A 21044-nucleotide genomic window follows, 5' to 3' on the forward strand; every position below is an offset into this window, starting at 1 on the left:
CTAAATATCCAGATCATTTAAGACAGTACACTTTCATCATAGGTAATGGAGCAGCCTTGTAACAGGTTTTTTTTTTCTTTTACAAATCAACTAACTTTTAAATATCTTCACAGGTCTACAAAAATAATCACATTCTCCAACAGTATTCCTCGTCATCCAAAGCACCCCCAGCTCTCTACCTAATGTATTCTCATTTAGCAACACCCTCAATGGTAAAATAAATTATCTGAATAATTATCTGAAGTCCATTCCCTGGAAGGGCCCAGTGATGTCACTGACTCTAGTTGTGAGTAAATTTCATACTCAAAGACTAGCACAGTAGGAACTCTTGAACAGCTGGAGTACAGTGGAGGTATTGGGTTGGAATTGGATGATTAGAACTGCAGAAGTGACCAGTGTTTCCATACATGCATCCTCAGGCACAGACTCACAGGCATAGACTTCATAAATTCCTTCCCATCCAGCCATACTGAAACTGAAAGTCTCTATGAAAGACAGAAAATTTTATCAATTCAGAGGCCTACATTTTCCTTGTTTTTCCCTAATTCAATTTTTACATTGTCTGAAATAGCTAATGCTCTCAGTTGTGAGTTTATACATTCATACACCTGCATAATACTGTGTGTGCATGTGGGAAAAAGGCAGAAGTGAGTCAACACAGAAAGATCTGTATATAAGGAATACACATCTGTTAAATACACATGAAGCAGGTCATGGTGAGATAGAACATGACATGGTTTAGTAAAAGCTGTTGGCTGCTTCTTCAGCAAGGTGGACACGGAGAATCACTTTGGAAAAGAAGTCTGCATCTTCCCAAAAGCACCCAAAGACTAACAAACACATCCTTTCCTTGGGAAGGAGTAAAAGACTTTTTTCGAGCATAACAAAAGTATCATTCTTGGTATGGACAACAGTGATCTCTGGAGAAGAGGTGGGTCAAAGATCCTATTGGATCCTATTGGGAGGGGTCAAAGGTCCTATTGGGAGAAAAGAGATTGTTGACACCTTCAAACTTCTTCAAACTTCTTCAAAGTTACTAGAAACTCTTCTCTAGACTAATATAGTTCAGACTGAAACCACTGACAGAAAAGGAAAGTTGTGGAACCTTCTATAAGATAATGGGGCTTCTGCAATATGAACCCAGATCCACATAAAGAATTAGCGGTTCATGGAGGAGGACCAGTTTCAACACAGCCTAAGGCTGATTTTGGAAATCCTTCCAGACATAAACATCCCAGAAGAGTGAACCTATCTTGGAATCAGTGAAGGAGAAAACAATTACACCATGAAATGCTGCAAGCCAAAGACAAACTAGGAGAGAAAAAAAAAAAAAAGGTCAGGGTCTACTAGTAGATTATTCAGAATGTCCAGTTCTCTTTCCATCTGAGGTCTAGAATCAGGCTGAACCACGGCCTGAGTAAACTCTCAGGATTCTTGAGAAATCTGGCATGCATATTAGGGAGACCTTCAAAGGTGAAATTGTTTTCCTGTTAACGTAAAAAGGAATTTTAACAGTGAATCCAAAAACAAAAGATGTGACCCTTCTTTTTACCCAAGCTGACGACTGATACAAATGACTACAAAACCAGTTACAGATAAAGACAGAACAACTTGGGGTGCAAAATTTAGTTAATTTTGCAGATGAGTTTTTATCAAAAAGTGAAAAACCAGAAGTATAATGAGTTGAAAGGTAAACATCCAGGAGGGTTAACTACAGCTCATTAGCCCACTGTGGTTCCAAGCCAACTTGATCAGAAAACACTCATCCCTTGGGTGGAAACTGGGAGTAATGTGGATGGGAATAATGGAATTGTTGAGTCTAGAACAGGCATTTAGTCTGATCTTTTAGGCCTTAACTGGGGCACAGGGGCACAACAGAAGGGATTAGCACCCATTTGGCTATGAATCTTACAAGGTCAAATGTACAAAGTAAGAGTACAGAGAATTTAGAAATTTTAAATTTATACAATGGTGCCAATAATGCAGTGCTTTGCTGACGTCTTTTTACCAAGAGCTCTAGTTGGGGAATGGGTTTTATGAATTGTCTAACCTTATATATTTACTTCTAAAGACATAACATGCATTTAATTATTCCTGAACATGCACTACTTGGAAGACCCTCTCCTAAGCACTAAGGAGGACACAGATGTACGGGAAACTCTCCCTGATGGAAAGGATTTTGTAGGTCTGACACCTGGAATATGCAAGCAACAATAATGCAAAGTGTAACATCATTATCACAAAGTAAATGAAAACAAATGTCACGGGGCTTACAACATGAAAGGATCACACATGATCAAGAACCAGGAACATCTTCCCAGAGGACAGGGAAGATGGTGGTGGTGGCGGTGGTGATTACCAGTTATTAGTAGGGTGAGAGGCCAGGGTGGGAACAGTTTACGTGTAAGTGAGGAGTTAGCTCTGAGGACAATAAAGGTTCTGTTATAGTCTGTTCCTCTAGCAGATATTTATCAAGGACCTCATAAACACGAGACACTAGAATTGAGGCTGGTGACAGAGATAGGAACTTCTTGTTGAAGCTTTCATGGTCTCACAGAGGAACAAAGAGTAAACAGAAAAATAATGTAATAGGTAAGCACTATCCTGCATTACAGCCTAGCGGTTAAGAGCAGGAACTCTGCGGTAAGACTGCCTAGGTTGGAACAGAACTCTACCACCTTATGCAAATTTGTTACCTATTTGTTATCTTATGCAAATTACTCAGCCTCTCTTGCCACGGCTTCCTTACCTATGAATGGGTCAGCCATGGCACCTGCCTCACAGGGTAAATGAGATGATACCTGTAAAGCACTTAGCGTAGTGGTGGACACAGTAAGTACTTAGTAAACAGCACTGGGAGGTATATACTTGTTTCTGCTTCTCTGCATATCTGATGTTACAATGACAGTCTCTTAGAAGTAGAATTAGGGAAGAATCAGTCAGGGATATTAAGTTTTTAAAAATCATTAATCCATTTTTACACATTGTTCTCCAAAATCGTCCTATTGTTTCACACTCTCGTAAGCACTGTATGAAAGTGCTGATCTCACTATACTCCACAGTTAATACAGTCTTTAAAATTCTTGCCAATTTGGTCGGTGAAAAATGAGATGTCATTGTTGTTTTACTTTCCATATTTTTCATTAGACTGAGGCTAAACATTTTTCATGTTTATTAGCCACATATATTTTTCCTTTACATAAATGGTATTCCCATTTTACAAGTGGGAAAACTGGGAATTCTGACTGCAGAATTTGGACTTAAAGAGGTAGGAAATGAGGAGTCCTTGAAAATTAAACAGGAGAAGGTGCCACATCATTTGGTGCCTTTCCATCACTGGCACCTGGGGAAATTTCTCCTCCAAAGTCTGGTTAGCTTTTCTCCTTTGTTGCCCTTCCTCAAAGAACACGGATATTCAGAATATATGCAACAGATATTTAAGGAGCGAAGTATGCGCTTGTAGCCCACATGTCAGGTGGTGCCTCCTACTCTTGGGCAGTCTTATTGACTTTGGTCCAGATATCAATTCTCGGGCCAGAACAGTCAAAAAATCTTTCCTAACTTCTTACAACTCCTGTGGGCTTACGTTCACCCAGTCTCCCTTCAAGTTGCTACATCTGCCCTGATTCCAGACATAGAATACCCTTCCATCCAGCCAACTGAAATATGAATTCCAGACTTAACTGGTTTCTACATAAAGGGGAAAAAAAATCTACCTCTTTCATCCATCATGTGAGCTTAGTGCTTTCATGTAAGGTTTGGGGGAACCTAGGGAAGGGCCACATTAATTGTCAGGGTGGACTTATATCATCTCCGTGACTGTTCCACACCCTTGCTCTCCCATCTCTTCCTCTCTCACCCTCCTCTTCCTGGAGATTTTGTATATATGTTTTTATTTATACTTTACTCCTGAAATTCTTATCAAATCAAGCAGAAGTTTCTTCAATTTTGAAGTCCCCGAAACTCAGCTTCTAGCCCAGGTGGATTTTTCAAGTTGTTTCTTGTGAAGAATAGAATCTATTATTCTCTCTGAAAAATATTCTGGAGGATACATCTTTCTCCGATCATAAGAATACAACTTTCTCTGATACGTGATGGTGCAAACTATATGAAAGTAGAGACGTCACAGGTTATAGTTTCTCTTAAGCATGGATGATGTTCAAAATATGTAACAACTGGTACTTTCACCTACCAATCAGCATTAAAGGTGGCCTTAGGGACAGAGTAGGGTCTTGGACCCCTGGTCTGCCAGGCATTAGCCCTTTATGCTGAATGTGGGAAAGCCTGGAGGAAGGACTGGTACGCTAGCAGGCTTCAGAGCAGCGATTCCACGACCATATATCACCTGTTACCAACTAGAACAGAAGTAGTTCCATAGTTTAATGACTATACAGCCACCCTGGTACTCCCCAGCTGAACCTTGGTCTGGCAGCTCATCAAGAACCATCTACTTGATCCTGATCCCACTTTATTCAACTGAAAATACTGTTCCATCTCTCCTCAGGCCTCCCTGTTGTAAAATCACCCCCAAACCCACTCTTTTGGGCCATCCTGCCCTTAACTTGATTGTTTACTTTGGTTGAATGTATTTTGGTCCAAGACCAGTGCCCTGAGATTTTCTGGTTTCTAGGAAACCAGTTCATTCTTGACCAAATATTTTCTTTTAATTTCAGGGAGAAATAAACCCCTTCACTGTTACCCCAAATTGTCTCTGTGTCCTTTTCAGTTTCCAAGATAATATATCCTCCCTTCTTTACAGGACCCGATACAGCTGCTCTGCTCTGCAGCTTTCCTCAGTCCTCGTTAACTTTGTGGATATTACAAAACTCAAGTTTGTTTATCGAGTTGTTGCTAAACAGCAGTCCTTGAGAGTTAAGTTCCAGCAGGGCACCATCCAACAGAAATATAACCTGAGCCACACATATAATTTTAAGCTGTCAAGTAAACACATTAAAAAGTAACAAGAAGCAGGTAAACGTAGTTTTTACATTTTATTTAACTCATTATATCCAAAACAATATTTTAATATATAATCAATATAAAAATTATTAATGGGATGGGGTGCCTGGGGGGCTCAGTCAGTTAAGCGTCCAATTTCGGCTCAGGTCATGATCTTGCAGTCCATGGGTTCGAGCCCCACTTCAGGCTCTGCGCTGACAGCTCAGAGCCTGGAGACTGATTCACATTCTGTGTCTCCTTCCCTCTCTGCTCCTCCCCTGCTCTGGCTCTCTCTCTCTCTCTCAAAAATAAATAAACATTAAAAAAATTTAATAAAAAAATTATTAATGGGGTAACTCACATTCTTTTGTTTATATGAAGTCTTCAGTTCCAGAGTACCTTTTGTACTTACAACACATCTCCATTCAGACAAGCCACATTTAAAATGGTCACCTGAGACATGTAGTTAGTGGCTACTGTTTGGGACAGTGAGGCTCTATAGCCAGACTGCCTAACGCAGCTACTTAGAGCCCCACCACGTCTTGGCTGTTTCGTCTTGGGTAAAAAAAATGTCGCCGTGTCTCAATTTTTCACCTGTCAAAAGGTGATAAAAATAGTACACATCTCTTAAGATCGCTATGAGAATTCAGTGGGAAGGCACAACTCCTGAAACATAATAAGACTTCAATAAATGTTAGCTATTGTTACCACCAGCATGTCTTTTGCTATTTCATCTCCCCATACTACCATCCATTTTCCAACTTTGTATTCAATATCCAAGAGAACTGGTGTCACCACATCAAGAAACTTCTCTCTCCCAAAGCATAAGAGACTCTTAAAAACTGAGAACAAACTGAGGGTTGATGGGGGGGTGGGAGGGAGGAGAGGGTGGGTGATGGGTATTGAGGAGGGCACCTTTGGGGATGAGCACTGGGTGTTGTATGGAAACCAATTTGACAATAAACTTCATATATTGAAAAAAATTAAAAAAAAAAAGAAACCTCTCTCTCAAAGAACTTGCTGCCCAGCCATCGCCTTTTTCCAGTTGGAGAAATGACTTAGAACAGTCCCATATCTTTAACTATTTAGATGATGTCTATCCTGGCCTCGACAGACCAAAGGTAACCCAAAAGTGAATTTAGCGCAGTACGGCCCAAGCACAGAAACAGCGAGAAGAACAATTTTTATTTATCTGGTGTCTGAATACTTACTCACCATAGAGCTACTTTTGAAACCAGTCTCCTCATTTATGTAAGCAGCTTCTATCTCTATGCCTGAATTCGAGCCAGTATTTCATGACAGTTCATCCAAAGAAAAGCATTTACCATGGTTTACCCTCCCAAATATTACAGAATGTTATTTATGTGGCCTTTAAGCAGGTGCCATATCCATCCTCAGTCATGGCTTCATTTCAACAATAAATGGCAGATGCGCCATGTTTCCCAAAAGTCTTTTAAAAACAACTCTGTGGATGCCAAGAGATACAGGAATATTAATGACTGGAAAGTTGGGATTTAAGGGATGTATGTAGAATGGAGGGAAGAGAAGCTAAAGGACCCAGTTTTATTAAGAGTGAAACTGTTAACAGAGAGGAAGAGTTCATAAAACTATAGGACAGGAAAATTCATTAAGGGGAAAGTCAAAAACCAAGAGTCAGAAATAATCTAGCAGCAAGAATATTTTGTATGATATTATTTGCAGAGAAAAATTGATTGTTTTCAAGGCTCAGAAAAGGTGTTGTAAGAGCAACTTTGCCACGAAATATGAAAGATGTTTGCATAGGTGAGTGGTACGGTTTATGAAACTTGCAAAAAGAGGAAAAAACATGGAAGCACTTTTGTACACATGGTAAACACCTTAGTTTCTTTGTCTCGAAAAGAAATATTTCCTGATCACAGATGTGGCCAAATATTTCAGCAGGACATGCAACAGACACCCTTATGAAATCCCGGTGAAAAGAAGGAGAAATAGCTTAAAGGACTTTCTCTAGTGCATATCCAAAGGATCCTTACTGAGTCCTGTTTTAGTTAGCATTTTTGGGGAAGAACACTTCAACAAATTTATAAAATCTGCACATGACAAGAAGACGGAGGTGTCAGAGGGAAGAATCAAACTTCAAAAATACATGGGTAGGCTATAAAGATGAGATCAACTTAAGCAAATGGTACTGAACTGAGTTAAATTTAAAACCAACTGCACAAAGAGAGCACGGGGAAGGCCTGGCTTACTTTGGATCTCAGCTAATTGTGAACTTGGGAAGCCAGGCTGTCAAAGCAACGAATGCAATCTTAAACTGCTTTAATAGAAAAGCAGCATACCAAACAAGGGAGATGATCATTCTATTGTATTCAACATTAAACGGAACACAGTGATAAATTGATCATTGGTACTTTGATCCAATGGCCAGCATGAAACATATGACAATCATCGAATTTGAGGACCAGGTGAAGAAATATAGGCTTCTTAGTATGAAGGAACTCAGGGACTTCCTGCGAGTGATCATAATGTACCCGGAGGCAGCCACATGGACAAAATGGTGAAAAGTAACTCTACAGGGGAGAATAGGACCCTCAAAGTGGCAGTTATAGCACAAGAGATTTTGTCTCAATATAAAGAAAATCTTTCACAATCTGAATGAAATGGATTCTCTCGGTCATCCAGCTAAGTACCCTGCCACCAAAAATGTTCCAGCATTTTCCAAACAAAAACAGCTCAGGGCCACCTGTCAAGGATTCCTGAATCGAGTGAGATGTTGAACTAAATGACCTTTAAGGTTCCTTCAGAGACTCTATTAATATGGTATCTATGTAGTAAAATGTGAAAAAATTGAGTCAGTTCTGTCTGACACTATAACATAAATGTGAGGTAATTACACATGCATACCCCCATCACAGAGTATGTGTTATTACTAGAGTTACACCTTAGCTCTTCAGTGTCTGTGGATCAATTATGTCAACAGAGTTATGTGCTGGACTTTGAGCTAGTGAGGCTGAAGGTAAAACAGGGTCAGAATTTATTTGAGTTGATGAAACAGGCTTCATTTTTCCATAACTGGAAAGCATAGGCCAGTCAGCAGGTCTGTTGAGGGAAAGAAACAGGCTATAGAGAAAAATGAATAGCTTTTAGTTCCTCTACTTCTGTTGGCAACACAGGGGAAAGGAAGGGAGGGGGTGCTTAAGGTACACACACACACACACACACACACACACACACACACACTCACTCTCCTGGTAGTAACCAGGGACTAGGCTCTGTGACTGTCAACGTTTCCAGGTAGCTTGCGAGAAAATGTTCCTCTTCTATATTCATATGATCTTTGCTATTGAGGTTATGAACACAATTATACTTTTCCTCCTCTCAAGGGATAAATATGTCAGATTGTAAGATACCATTTTTGTCTTTGAGTTGAGGCTACAATAAAATACAAAAAGAAATCTAGATTATCTCTCAGCTCTTCCAGTTTTAAAACAGATGATTCAGTGTGGCTCCCCTTCTGACAATAATGTAATGAGACTCATTTCTTGCAGATCTGAGAAGAGAACCCGCACTACTTTATAGTTTCACTTTGTACATCATTCTTGAGCTATCTTTCACTTTGGTGGAACCAGCCTCCGAGGCTCTTTTCTCTAGACCTGAGTCACCCTGTATTTTTACTTCCCCATCACACTCCTACCCTCATCCTATCTCTCCACTAAAAGTCAAAGCTGCAGCTCAACAGCAAGCCAGAAACTCTGAAGGTACAGATATGAAAGGTGTCCATCGTCTAGTCTGTGGAGATGGAGAAAATGGATCTGTTCAGTCCTCACAGGAAGGGGTACGTACTGTGTAGGCACTCAAGCTCTCCCACATTTAGAGAGTACCCATGGCTTGACCCAAGGATATGGTGGTTCCCAGAAGAAACCAAACTTTTCCAAAGACCAAGAGGGAAATTTAAAAACTACTATTAATATAAAAAACTATAATTTGTATAATCGGTGTCTCATTTAAATAATATAGAGATGAAACAAGTTTATAATATGCTACCAAAAAATAAGAAGAGTTTCCCTTTACTCAGTGCCTTTACTGAAAATTCATTCAGATCTCTCCCAGGTCACAGCATCCTTCTCCCACTCTGGTAATCAAAGGGGCAGGATACTAATAAAAACGGAAGGACTCATGCACCAGGGATACAGAAGAGAATACGTTAGTGGTTCCATGCGCAATACCTACTTTCCGCTGATAGGTAGGCAACAGGACTCCCTAGGTAATGAGTTGCAGACATTCTATTGATCTCCAAAATATAGGATAAGAGGAACACCATCATGAATGGATTTTTTGAGGACCGTAAGTAGGCAGTAGGGTGAAACGCAGCTCTTTGTTCCAAGCAACAGGCAGAGTTAAGTAGGCGTTAACAGAGAAATATTTTAAAAGCCAAAACACCACGGCAATAAAGACACCATGATCTAGGCACACGAATCTGGGCCACATGGACAAAGGTGGCTGACTGAGGTCTGTAAATACCTGGAGTGACTAATGAAGGCCTTTGGGCCCTTCCAAGAGACAAAGTATGCTGCACTGTAATAAAGCAAATGATCAGAGGGGAAAAAATGAAACAGAATTATTTTAAATGAACAAAGAAGCCCACTCCAAGCAGCAATACTTTAGAACCTGCTGGTTATACTTAATATAGCTAATGCTCAAAAACTAGGAGAGGCCGAGCCTGAGCCCGAACCCAAGGGTTCAATGTCTTCAGAATTTGCACCTTAGCAGGAAAGGGGAAGGTAGGACTGAATGTAGAACTAACAAAGAACATATCCGTTTGTGTCCTAACTAGGAGCGTATATGTCTGTTTTCCTGATCAATAGGAAGCTTCCTGAAGGCAGGAAAGGCCTGGAGTAGTGACTAGAATATAGCAAGTGCTCAGCAAACATTTGTTATGTGAACACAATAGTGCAATCTGGGCTGTCCTCACGTGATAGACTGAATGTACTAATGGCTTTGATTGATGGCCTCCCTGGACCCACTTCTTTCCAGAACCTTACAGTTCCTCCCATCAAGAGGTAGAATCTGTTTCCTTACCCCGTGAAATGAACTTGCTTAATGACTCATTTTGGTCAGTATGATGTGGAAGAGTGGCACTGTGCTAGTTCTAAGCTTTGACCTCAAGAGGCTTGACACGTTTTTTGCTTTCTTCCTTGGAAGCCTGCTGTGATTTGAGAATCAGCCTGGGCGAGCCTGACGGAGGATGAGAAACTCCATGGTGAAGAGCCCAGCTGTCCCAGCTGAGGTCACTGTAGACAGCCTCTATCCAGCTGACACTCAGGCATGAGAGAACTCAGCCCAACCCGAAAGCTACATGAGTGAGTGGAGCTGAGACCAGAAGAACTATCCAGTTGACTTGTAGGCTCTTGAGAAATAATAAAGAGGTGCTGTTTTAAACCACTAAGCTTTGGACAGTGCATTACACAACCACAGCAAATTGACACACCTCACTAAATGTTGCTTTTATGTTCCTTATTACCGATGCTGTTTTTAAGTGTTTGTGATCTATTTTAGTTTCTCGTAATTTACTTCAAAGGAAAAAGCGGAAAGATTCCTTATCCTTAATTCAATCATAACTTCTGTCTAAATGTGTCCTCTCTCTTTTCCCACTAGTTACCGCTACCTTCTTTAAGTCCTCATTTATTTCTCAACTTTTCTATGAAAATCGGCCCCTGGCTGGCCCCCTGGTATCCATCCTATTCGAACCCCATCTGTATAATATATGTAAGTGTTATCACCATGAAACATATGTGTGATCATGTCACTCCCCTTCTCAAAAAGTTTAAACCTTTCACATCGTGCACAGAACAGAATAAAGTGTGAACTATCCAGATGGCCAATCACATCCCTCACATTTTCACCCCAACATCCCTTTCCAGTTTGGTCTCACAACACAACCCCCACATACCTTCTGTCCCAGCCACACCAGTCTGCCTCCACCGCCGTTCACCGACCTGTCTTCTACGTTCCTGCTTGCACATTTCTGCCCAACTTGCTTCCCACCAATTTCCCACCAATCAAAATCCCACTCAGAGCCACCCACTCTGAAAAGCAATCCTCATCCTCCACTACATCTTTATGTAATAAAAATGAGATAATAATAGCAATACCACCAATAATAATATAATAATATTTATTAAGTATATAGTTTGAGCTAACACTGTGCATTCTCTTAATCATCACATCAATCCTACGGCACGGCTACTATGACTAATTCACACGTTCTAGGTGAACAAACTGAGGTTCAAAAGGTTGAGCTAAATCAGTCCAGTGTCAAATATCTACTGAGAGACAGAGCTAAAACGCGAATCTGGGACTCCAGGAGTAGATACACTATGCCACATCATGTTTTCATTTGAACTTCCCATATTTATTGTAATCGATGAAGCTCAAGTACAAAGTAATTAAATGACTTGCCCGAAGCCACAGAGGCATCAGCAGTACAAGATCATGCATCAGATATTTTGAATCCCCCAATTTTACGCTAATTTTTTGCCACCCAGGAAAATGTAATTGCTTGCCCTCCCCGGCAGAGCTTGAGAATTTGCCTTTGTCCATTTTTTTTTTTTTCAGTTCAAGTGCCTGAACCAGACTCAGCAGGTAAATTTCACTTTCTCCTGCTACTGTAATCATCCAGAGCTCTTCAGCCAGGATCCCAAAGCAGAGGAAGAAATTAAGTCTAAAACCAAATTAAAAGAAGTTTTGGCTTACTTTCATTCAAATGTCAGGAGAAGTCCACCCAGGAACCCTGTTAATATACAACTGAACAAAATCTCCCATGTTCCCAACTGTGTGCAATTCTGTCGGGACCAGCACTGATGCCTGGACCATGCTAATCTCCTTCCTTACTACTTTACATACTGTTCTCCCAAAGAGTACCACAAGGCTGAACTTACTTGCTTTTCAAAACTGCCACTCCCTTTTAATTACAAAAAATGTCACCCAGGGAACTCCCTAGCCCTGGTGGCCACACTTGCACAATTAGGAAAGCAGTCTTGCAACTGGCCTGCGGTTATTAGTCTCCAGAGGCTAGGGGCAAAGAAAGGCCTAGGGAACCAGGAATGGGCCTGGTTTTGCCCCAAAGTACCAGGGCTGAGGGAAAAAGAAAAAAGCCCGGCTGAATACAAATCCAGGTGAACCATGTAAGCTTAGAAATGGTCCTTTTACTAACGCAAAGGGGAAGAAAGGGAAAGTGGTGTGGCTTGTTTTGCCGCTGTGCCTGTTGTCCATTCCCTTTCTTCATCAATGCAGCCGCACAGCAGGTTGGGGCAGCCACAGAGAGCGGCAGGGGCTGCAGAGGGAGCAGAGAAAGGGCCTATTCAAGAGCGCTTAGTCCTCCCAGTTTGAGACTCTCCACAAAAGAGAGGCAACAAATGCAGACTTCAAAGGGAAAAAAAATGTTACAGTCATCCGCCTTCTCCACGGACCCTTTGATGGACAGCTCTTCCCTGCTGCTTTTTATGTTCATCCTCTACCTCCCCAAATTCCGATTCATCTAAGAAGTGTGTGTGTGTGTGTGTGTGTGTTTCTTGAGACCTATATAAACAGGCATAGCAAGTGACTGGATGAAGAACATGGTCACGCCTAACTCAGGCCTGGAAAAGTAGCCAGTGATGATTATTTGAAAGACTTTCTTAAGTTTCTGAGAAGCCCCCGCATAAAGAAGATGAACTTCAGTTGCATTCCTGATCTCTTCAGCCATTCGCTGCTTATCTCACACGTGTCATCAGAAAAGGTGAAGATTTTATTTTACACAATCTAGGACTCGAGGGAGATAATGGCAGGTAAGATGGGTCTTTGCTTCCAGGAATGCCCTTACATAGAAAAGAAGTCTTCATGTCTGAGTGCCGTGTATCCACCTGTCAGAAACATCTGCTCTATTTCAAACGTTCTTTCCTCAAAGGCCAACTTGACAGAGCCTCTGATTCTCCCCCAGCCCCCTCCCATTGTGCAATGTTACAGCTTATTATAAGCACCTCTGCCCAAGGGCGGCGGTACAAGTGAAATGAAACACAAATAATAGCCAATTCAGCTAGAAAAAGATCTTAGGGGGCATAGAAGAAAAAATACGAGCTTTCATAAGGTTTGCAAATTATCTAAAGATTTCATAGATCCTATTATTCTCCTACGGCCTGTAAAGTAAGAATACTAACTCATGTAACAGACTCAACATGTTTGAAGACACAATTCAGGCTGGTGGCAGCAACTTCTGTAAATAAGCAGCCATACTCCTTCTAATCCCTCAATACAGAAGAGAAAGGAGGATGGTAGACAATTGGCATAAACATGGAACCCACAGAGCTGAGAATAAAGATCTCACCTTTATCTCCCTCACTAGCTCGATCAGCACCTCATCTACAAATATATCACATTCCATATTGTGAATACCCATGAAGCCCCCTTGAATCTTAACACCCTTCGGGACAAATATCCTGACATCTAAGAGCTAAGGGAGATGGAAGGAAAGAAAAAATATCAGGTGCCATCCGGGCCATGACTATGGCAGGGTGATGGCTGCAGAGAGGCTCAGCTCAGGTAAGAGAGGTGGGAAGAGGTAAGACTTCTCCCAAAGTCAGGAGACATCAGAGGGAGGGAGATGGTGTGTGATAAAGTTTTCCACTGTGTTCTTAAGAAAAGATACTCAGTTTAGGGGACAGAACTGGGCTCTTGGAACATTAGAGAGGCCACTACAGCATTCAACAGAATGTTAAGTGAAAATTTACTATTTTCAGCAAATATAACTATTAAAATAATACTATTCCTGTTATTTCTACTGATTATAACCATTTTATACTAATTATAGAAAGATACAATATGAAAGTCTTGTAAAGACCTTATCATTACACTCAACTCTTGTCAAGAACTTGCTAGAACCATAGAATTTTGGCACTTAAGGGAAGCTTGGAGGTCATCTATTCCAACACCTTCATTTTAAAAATGAATTCATCAAGGTATGGAAAAATTGAGTGATTTCTAGAAGATACTCCAGTTACCTAGACACAGAAATTACCTGGTGCTCACTGGGAACACTATTTCCTGTGCCTCTTATATAAACTTTGGTTGCCCTTCTTTGAGGAGCCTCTAATTTCTCTCTATCGATGCTTCCCATGGGAATTAAACCCTCTCCCAGCCCAGAAGGCTGTTTATCTGGGGGAAGGTATTAATAGCTGCAGCCCAAACTTCTGCTTTTGAACCTGGAAGGCCCTGCTGGAACTACCTTTGCTGCTAGGAGAAACCGTTTCTTTTTTCTCCAAGGGAGGCCATCCTTGGCCCTGACCATCAGCCTTCTGCATAAACTGCCTCTAAGCAATTGGAAGACAAAACTGGTGATAAAGCAATAAACCTCTGCAAATGTTGAGCTCACTTAATTTGCTGACCATCTGATTAATAGCTCGTCTCCACATTTCAAGTCAACCCCAGCTAAACCTCTGGAGCTTCTTGCCAAAGGCTTCTTCAAGAGTCTTGATTTTTTTTTCTCTATGTACACTTAAAAACCTCATTAAACAAGAGAGAATGTTTTTAAAACAGTCAAATAGTGTTTTATCCATAGCCTTGCCTGCCGGAGGTTATAAACTCTTATATTCAACAACAGCTTCTATAGGACCCACGCCAGGGTAGGAGAATGATAAACCACTAACAACAGTGCAATAATGATATCCTGTCACCAGTTGAGATCTTAAGAGGCAATAACCGCAAAGGGATGTTACTATTAAACTAAATGTGCATGCCTTCTCTACTGCAGCAGAAAGATTTTGGAAGATAGCTTAGGTTTACACTAGTTGAATGGGAATAAAGGGCACTATAGCTCAGGATGGCCCACTTTGCGTCCCCTGGGCCAGTCCTTCTCACACCTCAAGAGACCCTAAAATGAGGAATATTTTGGTGGTAAATGCCTTCCCGTTACACCTGAGCATCAGCCCAAGATCAGCTTCCTGGTGGCTCCGAATATTCAGAGAAATTTTCTGACCTCAACTGTACATAGGTGCTAATAATGGTGCCTGTGTACAAGGACTGTTGGAAAGATGAAGTGAATCCGGGCTAGGCCTTAGAATTTGGCAAGGCAATGAGAACAACAAACAAATGTTCCCTCAGTGTTAGCTATTATTTTATCTAATTAAATAGGATGTCTTTCAGCATTTCCTGTTACCACTGGTACCAGTTGAAACTGACCTGCTATTGCCATCACCCAGGAGAGAAACTGGGGCAAGAGATCATGGTGGTGCTTGGGGAAGCCGGGGGTGCAAGAGGCAACTCTCCCTCTTCCAGCAGGACTCCTTCCCTCTTCAGGCCACAGGCCTTCCGATGCAATCACTTATGTGCACGACTGGTTTTTACTAAAAGGCAGAAGGGCTCCAGGACATACATGATCATAGAGGGGAAGCAAATCAGAAACAGAGTTTCATGTTAGTTTGCAAAGCTTGGCATGAGTTTAAGGCAGGAACACATCACCAGCACCATCTGCACACAGCACCTGCTATACCTGATACCTGAGGTATTAGCTGGGGATGGCACTTCTTCTGGGAAGTCCGCCTGGCATTCAAACTTCTGAACTCCTGTGGAACTCGGGGAAAATCTATCCTCAGCTTTCCTGGGCTCTACTTGCCTGTCCATCACAGACACGGTCCCTCTGAGCAAATCTCTCTCATCTTCAGCCTGCAGGACCTTTGGTCCCTCATACAATGTCCCTGCAGGGAGACCTGGCTCCCCATCTTTCTGTACCAACCTTTGCCCCTCCTGTGCCCTCCTGCCTCCTCTTGTCCTCTTGCCCCTCAGGCTTCCCTGCCCCACTCATCCTCAAGCCCTTCTGATCTGAATCGTCTGAGTTCATTATCTCTGGTTTTCCTTAAATACACAAATTCATTTTTAAAAAGAAAAAAAAAAGACCCTAATTTTTTTCACTGCTCCCTAATCATAAGTCCCACCTGACCCAGATGAAAATGTTTTTATTCCTCCTTTTGAGAGATCCAAATAGCTAAAGACAGCACCAACAGGCCCACAGAGGCCCCTCATTATGTTTTCCATAACTTGTAGGGTAATTATGTTTTATAGTAGTCATCTCCCATGAACGCTCTGTGGAGAATCATTTCTGTTTTCTGGGGTGCAGGGGGCATTGATGGAGTGGCGGCAGTGAATTGGGCGGCGGGCAGCACCACGGGCAGCGATCTTACAAAATATGTAGTAGGAACCTCAAGCGTAGAGATTTCCACTCCTGTTGCTGACGCTGTTGATGTGAAATTAGGACCATTATCAGGACCCACTCCAGTGCTGGAAGCAGGACCTAAGGTAGGTAGTTTAGTCTGTGCAACACTAGGGCCGAAATAGGAACCCAGAGAGTAGGGCCAAGAGTGTAAGGCAGAGCAAGGCCAGAGGCTGGGATCGGAGCAATAGGGACAAGGCTGGAGCTCTGCCCCAGAAACAAAGCAGGAGGGACAAAGGGACACAGGGGTTAGAGCCCAGGCCCCACATCAGGGAAAGGAGAAGTCTGCACGGGACTAACTTATTTTAGCACAGGTCAGTATGTAATAGCTATAGCAAACAACGACCGGACCGTGCAGAGACCAAGGAAGGGACTTAAATGGCATCTGTTCATGACAACAGACTTAACGTTCTACCTCTTGTGAAAGATTCACAAAACTATAAATGACAAAAAGAGCCGCATGATTGTCCCCGTGGACAGTATACTATGCTCCAATTCTTATTGGGCGCCTATAGTTTGTTTTTTTGTTTTGTTTGGTTTTGTTTTTAATTTTTACAATTTCTGAGTTACCCACAAGAATACCACTCTATTAGATCTGCCGTTTTCCCAACAGCCTTGCGAGGTAGGAATTTTTAACTCAAATGTATAGGTGAGGAAACTGAAGCTCAGAGGTACTCAGGGACTTTCCCAAGGCTGGAGAGCCGGTAGTTGTCAGAGCTATGATTAGAACACGCATTCTGACTCCACGCCCAGTGCTCTTCTCAATAAGCCTCAGGTGCTACCACGACAGAAGGGAGGGTCTCTCACCTCCTAAATGGCAGTCGTTGGCCTAGGACCAGTGAAGAGGGTCATGTCCCAGCTGAGCCAGGACTGTCATTTTAAGTGTTTGGGCATGCCTTGGAAACGGGAGGGGGTGGGCTCGGCAGAGGTCTACATTCATGGGAAAGGAAGAAGCCGAAGGAAAGAAGGAATCAAATATGTTCACTCTATTAACAAAGCAGTAGTCAGAGGACGGGAAGAGTGGCTCAGAAGCCACCTTGAGAGCTATCACTTGACCCTCTCTCCCACCCTGACCTGTGTGTGTCCTCAGGGGATAAGGAAGGAGGACATGTAAGTAAAAAGTGAAGAACTGTTTTTTGTTAAAGCCTTTGGAAGAAATACATCACGAGCATCCAGCTTTGGTAATGGTATGTAACATAAAGGGCGAAAGAATCGTTCTCCCAGATACTTCACCACAGACAGTGTGAAAGCCCTTATGAAAGGCATTATGAAGACTCCAGTGCACACGAGGCAGGAGCTTAGTGGGAAACTGCTATCCGCAGGGAGACTGTCGTCTCAATGGGAGAAGACAGCAGGGTCTGAGAGAGGCTATGGTGCAAGGCTGAGGTTACGGAACTCAACTCAAACATCAGCCAAGCAAATAAAACAAGAGGAAATGGCAATGGTACCAAGACAGAAACGGGAAACCCACAGAAAATGGTAGCCATTGCCAGCAAATAGAGCACCAGAACTGTTTGGGAGCCCTGTCACATACCTTCCTGGGAAGTCGCCAAAGTACGCCTGCAGATGATGGCTTTGTGGGGGACTGTGGTCTCGAATGAGTAGGAAGAAATCAGAACCAATGCAGTTTGGACTGTTACTGATATTATGCATGCACAAAGGGGTGAAGCCTGGGGAAATTAGTGTTACATGTAATATTCCTAACTGCATTTGTGATGTCTGTAATTCAAACTAATCCCAAAGTAGACCTGAATATTTTGGATAAAGTTATGCAACTCACAAATCTTTGGTCCTCAAGAAAATGTCAGGCCACACTTACCCGCTAGCCAAACATGTGTTCAGGACCTTCCCTCCTTTCTGAGGGAATGAACGGAGCACTAAGGGCCTCATGAAATGTGGTCTTCTGTTTTTCTCCCACCCTTCTTTGGCATACGCTTCCTTGTTTGAACCTGCTCCCTGCCAACTCGCAAAGGGCTCCAGGAACAAAGCCTCAGCACTGCTCCTCACTGAAAGACGCGGGTTGGAAAAGCCCCCTCTGGCCCACCTTTCCCCATGGTTTGGCCCCTTATTTGAACGGTATGTCCCAACGGGGCTCTCCAAATCCTGACTCAGCACCTGGGCACAATCAGCAAGTTCCTCTGTTACCATCAGACTTTATAGGAGATAAAAATGGAGGGGGACACGTTTTTAATTCCTTTGAAATCTATGTCTTCAACTCCTTCATGAAAGTGGGGAAAAAAGATAAGGCAAAGAAAAAGGGAGTAGCTTCCATACTTCTGTGTTCCTGAGTAAGGACCCCCCCACCTTGTTTCTATGACAACAGGCCAGTAAATGTTTCTACACAAGCAGGTCCATTTCACTGCGTCTGCAAAGACACCTCTCTACTAAATTAAGTACCGAACTAGGATGAGTAACCACCAGTACAAACTTTACACTTCAGCTAGTTCCATCATTAAGACATCCCCCCCTCCCAAACCCAAGAGGTCACAAAGATTCAGAGACACCCGAGAAAATAAAATATTTTTGCACCGGTACATCTCCAGCAAGAAATCCCTCTACAATTGTCTGGCAGACATATCACAAAGCTGTTCAAGACAATTCAGTAATCAGAAGAAATGAGGCTAAAAATAAATAATGTTAGCCACAGAGTGGAAAGATAAATCTCCACAAAATATTGGCAAGTGCTTCTCTGCTCGCCAAGGCTCAGAATACACAAATGCCCTTTTTTGTTCAGCCATGACAATCTAATTCAGGTTTTGGACTCCCAGAAGGTGATCACTGAGTCCAGATGGACACCACACCATCTCGTCTTCCTGGGCACAGAAGCCAGACTGCACTGCAGGTATGTGCTGAAATTCAGTCCCATTTCTCCACTGCCAGCTAGCCTGGCCAAGAGAGGAGCTGCCCCATCCCTGGAGCCAGCTAGCTCCTGGGTTGGCTGCGTAAGGCCACAGAGCGGTAGGATTCCTTGGGCCACTCTGATGTTTCAGGACTTAAAGGGGCAATCAGGACACTGCTCTGCTCACCCCGCAGAATACCGAATGACTGGAGGACAGAATCGTGACATGAGCAGAACCAAGCAAGTAAAATGAACAGAAACAAGTGCTGTTTAATACAAAGAAGCCGAGCCAATCTGTATTGAGCAGGGGAGAAAAGGATCCAGGAATATTTAGCAGACAATAAGCTAACTGAGTTAGTAATGTAACGAGACTAAGAAAAAGTTATATCAGGATGTCTAAAGTTAAGCGTGCAAAGTAGACATAAGAGGGTGGCTGCCACCATTAAAGTATGACCGCTAAAAGTTCGACCTTTTCTAGACAAAAACATCAGGTTTGTGCAGTGGCCAAAAAAAGGAAAAAAAAAAAAAAAAGGAAAGAAAAAAAAGTGGGCCTTACACTGGAAGAACTGGATCTGACCTTGCCATGCACTTCACTATGCTACCTAGCAATAACTCTCTGAGCCTCCGTTTTTTCACCTGTAAAATGGACATAATAACAACGTATAACTCACTATGTTGAACCAATTCAATGAGATAATATATATAAAGTGCTTTATAGTATGTGACAAGGAATAAGGGTCCAACAGATGTTAGCTACTAATGGAACATCTATTTCTGATATTGCCAAAAAAAAAAGAGTGAAAATGTGGAAGGTTCTTGGGGAACGATACATATTTTAAATGTTGTAACATGTGTCCTCACCTGAAAACTTGACCAGCTACAGACCCATAAAACTAAGGACTAGACCCTCAGGGTTCAAGCCTCTAACCCATTCTATAAGGCTGAGCCTGGGGATCAGCCAGACTCCTTGGCTATCGTCTTTCTCTTCAACCTCACTTGATCAGTGTAGGAAAGAGGACTAAAGGGGAGCCTGATTGCGAGGACAAGGCACGTGCAGGGACCAACAGCGGCCGGATTTGCAAATGACCAGACAAGCCCTTCCCCAGTTCAGAAAAGCTTTTAGAACCATTTGAAACTGAACTGTCCATTAACCTTGAAAGCAGGCAGTTAGTAATGCAAATAGCAAATCACCTTATAAAGAAAAAAAAGAAAAAGATCAACTCATCAGGAAAAAAAAAAGTTAGAGAAGGAGGGAGGCAAACCATGAGACTCTTAAAAACTGAGAATAAACTGAGGGTTGATGGGAGGTGGGAGGGAGGGGAAAGTGGGTGATGGGCAGGGAGGAGGGCACCTGTTGGGATGAGCACTGGGTGTTGTATGGAAACCAATTTGACAATAAATTTCATATTTGAAAAATTAAGAAATAAAAAAAACAAACCTTTGTGAGACAAACAGGCTTCCTGCCCCACATCTAGTCTCCTCCACCTGGTCAGGCAAACGTTCATCGTCCATCACTCCACCACTTGCTCTAACATTTCGTGAAGGTTTGGGAGCGTGAACGGGAAAAGACCTTCAAGTCCACCCAGTTCCCACCTGGCATTTGCACAAAGGAATTGAAACCTGAAGGCATTAAGGCAGTTTCCAAGAACACAGATTTAGTGGCAAAACTGGTTTTCCTAATTATCTGTCATACCTGCCTTGTTCATTCTCACCTCAAAGATTTCATTGTGACAAGAAACACGAGCCCTCCGCTTCTCTGTATTCACCTAGCAAGCTCCTTAAAGGAAGATAAAGCACCCAGCTTTGGCATTTCTCACTCACACCCAGAAGCAGATGACTCAAAAGACGTATCAACTGTACCTTTTACTAAAATGACAGTGGAAAATAGAGGAACCAGTTCCCATTTGGGACAGGGACTGGTTCATTCTGCTTGAGTCACTGTAGACACGATTGTGCCATTAATTTTGAAAAATCCCTAATGTGGTTCTCAGAATATGAGTAGGACCTGTTTAGCCATTTTCAAATAAGTCTAGCTTCATTCAAATGGAT

The 21044-nt window shown here is 42.3% G+C and overlaps 1 protein-coding gene across 1 annotated transcript in view; it reads right to left on the bottom strand.

The window, feature by feature from the left end:
• GRIN2B (glutamate ionotropic receptor NMDA type subunit 2B) overlaps nucleotides 1–21044 on the bottom strand; it is a 428048-nt gene that overhangs the window by 215485 nt on the left and 191519 nt on the right. The gene's annotated exons all lie outside the window — the stretch shown is intronic.

Source organism: Prionailurus bengalensis, chromosome B4 (assembly GCF_016509475.1).
Source record: "Prionailurus bengalensis isolate Pbe53 chromosome B4, Fcat_Pben_1.1_paternal_pri, whole genome shotgun sequence".
In the NCBI taxonomy this organism is placed as follows: Eukaryota; Metazoa; Chordata; class Mammalia; order Carnivora; family Felidae; genus Prionailurus; species Prionailurus bengalensis.